This window comes from Mus caroli, unplaced genomic scaffold (assembly GCF_978045245.1).
Source record: "Mus caroli unplaced genomic scaffold, Mus_caroli_1 scaffold_8, whole genome shotgun sequence".
NCBI classification, from domain to species: domain Eukaryota; kingdom Metazoa; phylum Chordata; class Mammalia; order Rodentia; family Muridae; genus Mus; species Mus caroli.
In genome coordinates, this window is record NW_028227263.1 from 61,906,321 (window position 1) to 61,914,270 (window position 7,950).

Below are 7,950 nucleotides of genomic sequence, written 5' to 3' on the forward strand. Positions count from 1 at the left end.
CCCATCTCCTCCTCCCTCCCTTGCCTCTATGAGGGTACTCCACCACCCACCCATCTGTGGGGGCCATGACAGGCAGCCTCTTTTGGTTGAATGGGGCTTTCTTCAGTGACCCAGTAGAAAACTCTACGAGGGACGAAAAAGCAAGCCACGTTCCCAAAGTCGGGTGCCTGACACCACAGAGCCCCCAACTCCATAATTCTGTGACTCTAAGTCACACAGACAATGTCCCAAGCCTCTGTCATTCTGGCTAGACTCCACCCCCACAGTTACCTGACTGTAGCCAGGTATGCTCCTCATTACAGTTACCTAATAGCCCAGCCCACTATAAGTGGAGCTGCTTGGCCTCTCCTCGCTCTCTTTAAGCTTTCACCATTCTTACTCTCATCTCTAGCCCTCCTCTCTCTCTCTCTCTCTCTCTCTCTCTCTCTCTCTCTCTCTCTCTCTCTCTCTCTCTCTCTCTCTCTCTCTCCCTTCCCTCCTCTCTCCACGGGGCCATGGCTGGCCTCTCTCCTTCTTTCTACCTTCTCTCTTCATCCCTGCCTTTCTACAATAAAGCTCTAAACTCATAGACTGTCTCTGCTCATCAAGGCCAGCCATGCTTGAACGATGGGATAGGCTTTCTCCTAGTGAGCTGTGTCTAACCTCCTGCCAGAAGGCCTTCCTGCACTCCATCCAAGGACTCTCCCCTTCATGGGAACCACAAAGTGCCCTCTCCCCACTGCCCTCTTCTCCCTTCAGCCCCGGGGCTAGCTGACCTGACCCCAGAGCTCCCTTTCTGTTCTCAGCTCCACTGCAGCGTCCAGAGGTAACGGGATGCCCGAGGCTGAGAACCTGGTGTCCAGGACTGCCCCTTGTCCACTACCCACCGAGCTGGGGTCCAGTGGCTTCCCACAGCCAGACAACCACCTGGGGCTGCATGGAAAGTGTACAGCAGTCCCCCAGAACCTGCCTGCCCAGAGCACCAGAACTCTGGCTGGACTCAGGGTTTCACCCACTCCCTCTTTCCCCCACACCTACTGTCCAAACCCACCCACTTCTGCCTCAGCAGCCTAGTGTTCTGCTATCCTGGGTCATCAAGCCTCCACAGGACCAAGGGACTCCCTTCCCAGTGATGCCAGATGAGGCAATCCTCTGCTACATATCCAGCTTGAGCCTCAGGTACCCCCTATGTACAGTTTGATTGGTGGTTTCGTTCCTCAGAGCTTTGGGGAGTCTGGTTGGTTGATACTGTTGTTCTTCCTATGAGGTTGCAAACCCCTTCAGCTCCTACAGTCCTTGCCCTAACTTCCCCATTGGAGTCCCCATATTCAGACCAATGTTTGGCTGTGTACATCCACATCTGTATTGGTCTGGCTCTGGCAAAGCCTCTCAGGGGACAGCTATACTGGGCTCCTGTCAGTAAGCACTTCTTGGCATTAACAATAGTATCTGGGTTTGGTGTCAGCAGATGGGATGGATCACTAGGTGGGACAGTTTTTGCTCCACTCTTTGTCCCTGCATTTCCTGTGACAGGAGAAATTCTGGATTAATATTTTTAAGGTGGGTGGGTGTCCCCAGGTGGGTGACCCCATCCCTTAACTGGGGGCCGTGCCTATCCACTGGATATGGTCTCTACAGGTTCTAATTCCCCTTTGTTTAGTATTTCACCTAAAGTTCTCCCTGTTGGGTCCTGGGAACCTCTTGGGTCCCTGGCATCTGTGACTTTCTAGTGGCTATCACCAGTTTCGCTTCCTCCACTGCTACACACCTACTTTCAAATTCCTGACCCTCTGTACTTCTCACCCATCTCCTCCCATATCTGAACTGCCCCCCTTCTTCTCTGCCCCTCCTCTCTCCTCCCAAATACCTCTCTCCATCTACTTCTCAGAGATTATTCTCTTTCCACTACTGAGTAGGACTGTAGCATCCACACTTTGATGTGATCTTCTTTCTTCCTGGTTTCATATGGTCTGTGAGTTGTATTCTGGATATTCAGGATAGCCTTTTAAATAGATAATTTCACTTACCTCTTGTAATTGGTGGGACAGACTGCCACCTAGTGGCTTTACTTTACCCAACTCCAAACAAAAGAGTGAAAAGAAATGTTGGCTTAGGAGAATCAGCAAGAAATTCAACCTGTGCTTACACCTCAGATATAATAAAAAAGCTAATGAATTGGCTCCTGAATTTGTTGAAACTTCTTCAGAGTCCAAAGAACAACCATAGTCCTTGTTTGTCCACCATTAATCATGAGAATTCAAATCCCTCTGCCTTTCACTAGATCTACATAACAAATTAAGATAAAAATTTCCCTAAGTCAGCCTGAAGACCTTCATCCTTAATTTGTCTCATCCTAACCTTATGATGAATATGGAATTTTTTTTCATGAAAGCCACTCCTGTGTGTGTGGTTCAGGAAATTCTAGAAGATGAAAAGGCAGTTCTTCAATGCTAGCAATACAGAGCATTGGGCCTATTGTTATTAAGGCCTGAACTAAAGCTCCAGTTTGTTATCAATGCTTTCTCTTGCAATAATCTTTACTGATGAAAAGACACATCCTTTTTCTCCTCTGTCTTCTTGTCTTTGCTCACAGCTAGCTCAGTTTTAGCAAGATCTTACTGTCCTTCTGGCTGACCCTTTGAGTCAGATTTTGATTTGGGTACAAGTCCACCAATGTACCCACTGACTAGGGCTTGCACACCTTCAGTGGGACAATAAAGAAAGTTAGAATACTATGTTTTGGAGGCACACATGTAGGGCTGGAAGGTTTGTCCCAACATCTAGAAGAGATCCTGAATCTGGCCTGTATGTCAGGATGTCAGGGCCAGGAGAATTGGATTTTCCTTATCTTAATTAAGGTTTTATTGCTTTGAAAAGACTCCATGACCAAAATGCTTATGTAAGCAAACATTTAACTGGGACTGGCTTACAATTTCAGTCCATTATCATCATAGTGGGATGCATGGGCATCCTGCAGGTAGACTTGGTGCTGGAGGAGCCAAGAGTTCTACATCTTGAACCAAAGGCAGCTACAAGGGCCTCTCTTCACCACTAGGCAGAGATTGAGCACTAGGAGACCTCGAAGCCCCACCTCCACAGTGACACATGCCTTCTAACAAGGCCACACCTCCTAATAGTGCCACTTTCTAAGGGCTAAGAATATACAAACCACCATACCTTCTTCAAGGTCTAATTTGTCATGAGAATGTTTATCTTCCTTTGTATGAGACATTGTTTTTTCCTTACACTTGAAGTATGAATTGAAATGATTCACTAAAAAATAGAATGACTTCAAACCTGGTAGTCACATTGTATGTGTAATGGGGAAGGATTCAATTTACCTGTCGTCTCCTCTTCTTCCTCCTCCTCCTCTTCTTCCTTCTTTTAGTTTTAAATGTCTTTACTAGAACAAAAGCACAGGCTGAAGACAGGTGCATCTGAAATCACCTTTCCTCTTAGACTGGCCATGGCATTCTGGTCACATCCATGCCAGTTAACTAAAGCTAGAGGTATAAAGTGACAAGCAAGCATCTGCAGTACACTTGCAGAGCTAAAGCTACAGCAGCAAGCTTCCAGTGGCTGGTGTGTTGAAGCTCAGCAGTGCTCAGTGAGCTCCAGGATACTCGTCTGTTTATAGGCATTCACTTTTAAAACACAACTATTCAGTCCCTTTTAAACAGAGACAGGATGATAGAAACCCAACACCATGATTTCTGGAAGGGGCTAGCTTATGTGATGAGAGTAACTTTTGGGCCTAGGAAGACTGTTGTATTAACACAACCTGGATTAATTTGTAAAATGTGATTCTAAGTCAAACATATTCAAAGAAAGGCAGGTTCACTAGGGGCTGCCAGGCAGACTGTCTTTCTTAGTGACTGTCTGCTGGCTGCTATTGTATTCAGCTTTTTTTAAAAAATGGGATGAATTTTAAAATACAGCACTTGATGGGGAGAGTTAATATATGTGCATTCCAGAAGACACTCACTGCACTCAGATGTATTCAACAGTCTACACAGCACACGTGGGTGGGTACATTGTGCTCAGCATGCTGGAGGGAGAATATGGAGTTACAGAAAGAACACAGTGGTATGGGGGCAGCTGAATCTGCCTTTGTAAGATTATGTTGCTAAGGTGTCCAATATCCAACTAGATATACATAATACACTTGGCTATTCTAACCAAACACATAACAGGACAATGCCCTTGTTCCCTCCAGACAGTGGGTGTCATGAGGTGGCACACAGAGTCCCCACCACCTTGGTTTCCAGGGATGCAGCTGTCTAGAAATCTATGTTGTCCCTGGTATGTAGTTGCCCAGCTTGGCTTCCTTTTAATGAAGGACATCAACCCCACAGAGGTCTTGATGAGAAGGGGGCTCTCTAGCACCAGCATTGCCCTGGCGGTGGGCTTTCCTTCTGGGCTTTCTTGGCAGCTTGGATTAGGAGAGCCTTGAAGCTTTCCAACTTTAAAGAGAGAATAAACATGGAACCTTAACCTCAAGCTAACACAATAATACTCCATGGGGAAATGTGGATTCTGATATCAAATCCTTCCAAACACCACATACTGATGACATCACTGATGACAGGATGGGTCCTACAAGCTGTGTCATCAGGTGGTTCATCCTGCACAAACATCATGATGGGACTTGCCTTAAGTCCAGTCTAGAGAGTACCAGTCTATCTCTAAAGATACAAGCAAAGGGCTCTGCAGCCTGAGACAAGGTGCTGCCAGTGCAACAGGCATTAAATTTTTTTACAGACACACATGCTCTGAAATGGAACCTCACTAAGCATGTGATGTTTTTAACAGCACACACTGCCTGCACTGGTGTGCTGACTGACAGGTAGCATCACAGATGGAGGAATTTATGAGGACTATGGTGTAACCAAGTGACAGGGCTTTCTCAACCCAGAGTGCTCAGTGCTCCCTCAGCACCTCTCCCTGGTACTTCCAGAGTACCTGTGCCATCAGCAGCACCTGCCAAGCCCCACCAGCACTGTGGGCTTTTCCCATGCTCACTCACTCACCCAATCCAGACTGAGCATCCTGCAATGGAATAGGGACTCTGTTCTTAAACAGCACCATCTAATTTCCCACTGTCAGGAGCTGCACTTCCAGGCTTCACACTTGAGAGTGGCTGTCCTACAGCTGTCACTTCTGGGGCCACAGGCCTTGGTCTGCTTACATGGTCCAGAGATACTGTCTTCTCGTCCATGCCAGTCATCAGGTGTTCTATGAAAGTGGCATAGGGCATGTTTGTAGACCACGGGTTCCATCTGTTGATGAAAGAGGGGAGGCTCTGTTTTGTCCCACTGAATGTAAACCCCAAAGCTTTCTCTCCTGATGGGGAGGGGGAGAAAGCCTTTGCTTACCACAGGAATACTACATTGTACTCAGTATCAGGGATGGCTGGGGAAGCTGTGGTTTGTTGTAACAATGGGTTCCACTAACAGCTTCACACACTTTAAAAGTGTAAGAAGTTAATGCTTTGGTGATGCTGAGCCTCGATACAGCCTATGAAACATAGGCATAGTTCAATATGGCCAAATTATGACTGTTTGTTCTTAATGTTATTGAATGATGCATGAGTTTGTAACCATTAGCTTCATGGAATCCCTATTCAAATTTTTTTTGTTTTTTGTTTTTTTGAGACAGGGTTTCCAAATAATTATTTTATAGCAAGTCAACTAGCCCCTGAAGACTGGCTGTTAGGTGTTTTGGGATGTTTCGAATTTTTAGTACTACTGAGCACATGCCTTGTGTCTTGCTCCTGCTGGAGGTAAAATTCCCAGACTCCCTAAAAAGCTTTGGAAAGTAGGCTCTGCGTCCATGTATCTTAACGGTATTTGAATGAATGGTTTTTAGGGTGGGCAGAGAGGCCGACTGTGCCAGGATCTCGTTCAAGGAGGTACTGGGCCACCCTGAAATCACTGAGACTTTTACCTCACAAGAGAGTGGAACAATATCTCTTACAGGATCCATTTGGGCCCTGATATGTAGTGCACTGATGCACCTATTGAGCGATTTCAGAGAAAACTGAAATTCTCCATAAGAGATGGTGTCTACCTCACTGAGCACCACCCTGACCACCTGCTGGCACTGAAGGCTGATGAAATCATATTTGCAGATGAGCAGCAACTGGTTGGTGACCAGCACCAGCTGCTCCTTCTTGTTATCCAGTGGTCCATCTCGGTCAGCAGCCACAGCCTTCCTCCACTGGCCTTACCACAGCGCAGATCTCCTCCACCGCATGCTCGATGGTGCCAGACCAGAAAATGAAGTACCCCTTGATATGGAAGCTGTGTGTAGGGTCATCAACGTTCAGCAGCTACAGCATCTGGCGCATTGACGTGCGCCCCCAGCCAGCCCAGCCTGCTTCCTCAGTGGCTGTCAGCAGTGCCCTGGGGCTCATGCCCACCCAGTCCACCATGTCCTGCAACTGCAGCATTGCACTGTGAGACCCCAACTTAAAGCATTTCTCCCTGAAATGAAAAGCCCCTAAACGTTCCCCCAAGCTTGTTTTCCCTGATCTCTAAAAATATAGCCAGAAAGATCTTTGTTCTCTAGAGCCAGCAAAAGCATGTTTGTTTCTATACCTTACAACCAGAGATGCGACAATCGTGAAAAGAACTAGCCAGGCGCTTGCCTGGCTCCCTGTGCCAAGGACAGGGAGATAAACTCCACAAAGAAGAGCTACCGCTCACTCCCTACTCCTCATGCCTTGTAATTTTACCAGGGACACCTGCCAGAGAAGAGCTGTAGCCAAACTCCTCCCAACTCCTCCCAATTCCTCACTTTTTCCTTTAAAAGCCCCCTACCTTTACCACTCGGGGACAAACCCCCCTGCCCTGCCCAGCGAAAGGTGTTCGTCCTCAGCTAGCTGACAATAAAGTCTCTTGCAGTTTTGCAGCAGGTGTGGTTATCTCTCGAGTTACTGGGGTGCCTGCCAGCTCATCCCGGGACTTGAGCAGAGGTCTCCCCAGTTTTGGAGGTCTTACAGCACCACCACAGGCCAGCTACACCTACTGCAGCCACCCTAGCTTCAGCCCAGCTGCACACCCGCCCCCTCGCTGTTCTTTATCTGCAAGGCAACATTTCTGTTCCCCAAAAGAATTCTTTTCTGCGGATTCATCACTATAGTTTTTCAGAGATTCGATGGCTTATTTAACACTTTTTGTTTGCTTTAACTAGCCCCTATTTGATATTCGAGAACTTGGCTAAAATTGTGCTAATCACAAAACCCTTTAATTTTGACTCCCAAAAATAGACTTTGAAAGAGAATCCAAAGTACTTTTAATGCATAATATATGAATGCTCACTTTTATACATACCTTGGGAGCAGAAGTCCTAAGTTTCAAAGTTCCAATATGTAACTCATGCTTGGAAAGTATCAGTGCTTACTGAAATGGACTTCACTTTTTTTACTTGAATGAAAACCCTGTGCATATGGGTGCCCATGAAGGCTGGAAGAGGGTGTCAAATCCCCTGGAAGTTAAAAGCTGTTGTGAGCTGTCAAATATCTCATATGGCCTTCACAGTTCTAAAAGCAACTAGTCCCAAGAAGTAATAAATCCTCTTGAATTTAGGAGAGCAATCTGTGGGAGCTATTTGCTAATTTAAAAAAACTTGTAAATGCACAATACTAAAGTTTCTCTCCCATGGTCAGTTGATCACAACAACAGCTCTCACAATTCTTTTTTGTTTGTTTGTTTTGTTTTGTTTTGTTTTGTTTTTCTTTTTTTGAGACAGGGTTTCTCTGTGTAGCCCTGGCTGTCCTAGAACTGACTTTGTAGACCAGGCTGGCCTCGAAGACAGAAATCCGCCTGCCTCTGCCTCCCAAGTGCTGGGATTAAAGGCATGCACCACCACTGCCCGGCCAGCTCTCACAATTCTTAATCTCATGTGTGTTCTTTATAAAGTCCTAAAGAAAAGCTTACTATTCAATAGTAAATGACCATTTACTATTGA

General features: G+C 46.3%; 2 pseudogenes; both read right to left on the minus strand.

Annotated features, from left to right (window-relative positions):
- Window positions 1-2,110: 2,110 nt before the first annotated feature.
- Window positions 2,111-3,296, minus strand: LOC110297975 (calcium-independent phospholipase A2-gamma pseudogene; annotated as a pseudogene).
- Window positions 3,297-4,417: 1,121 nt separating this feature from the next.
- On the minus strand, window positions 4,418-6,430 carry LOC110297973 (tumor protein p63-regulated gene 1-like protein; annotated as a pseudogene).
- Window positions 6,431-7,950: the final 1,520 nt, after the last annotated feature.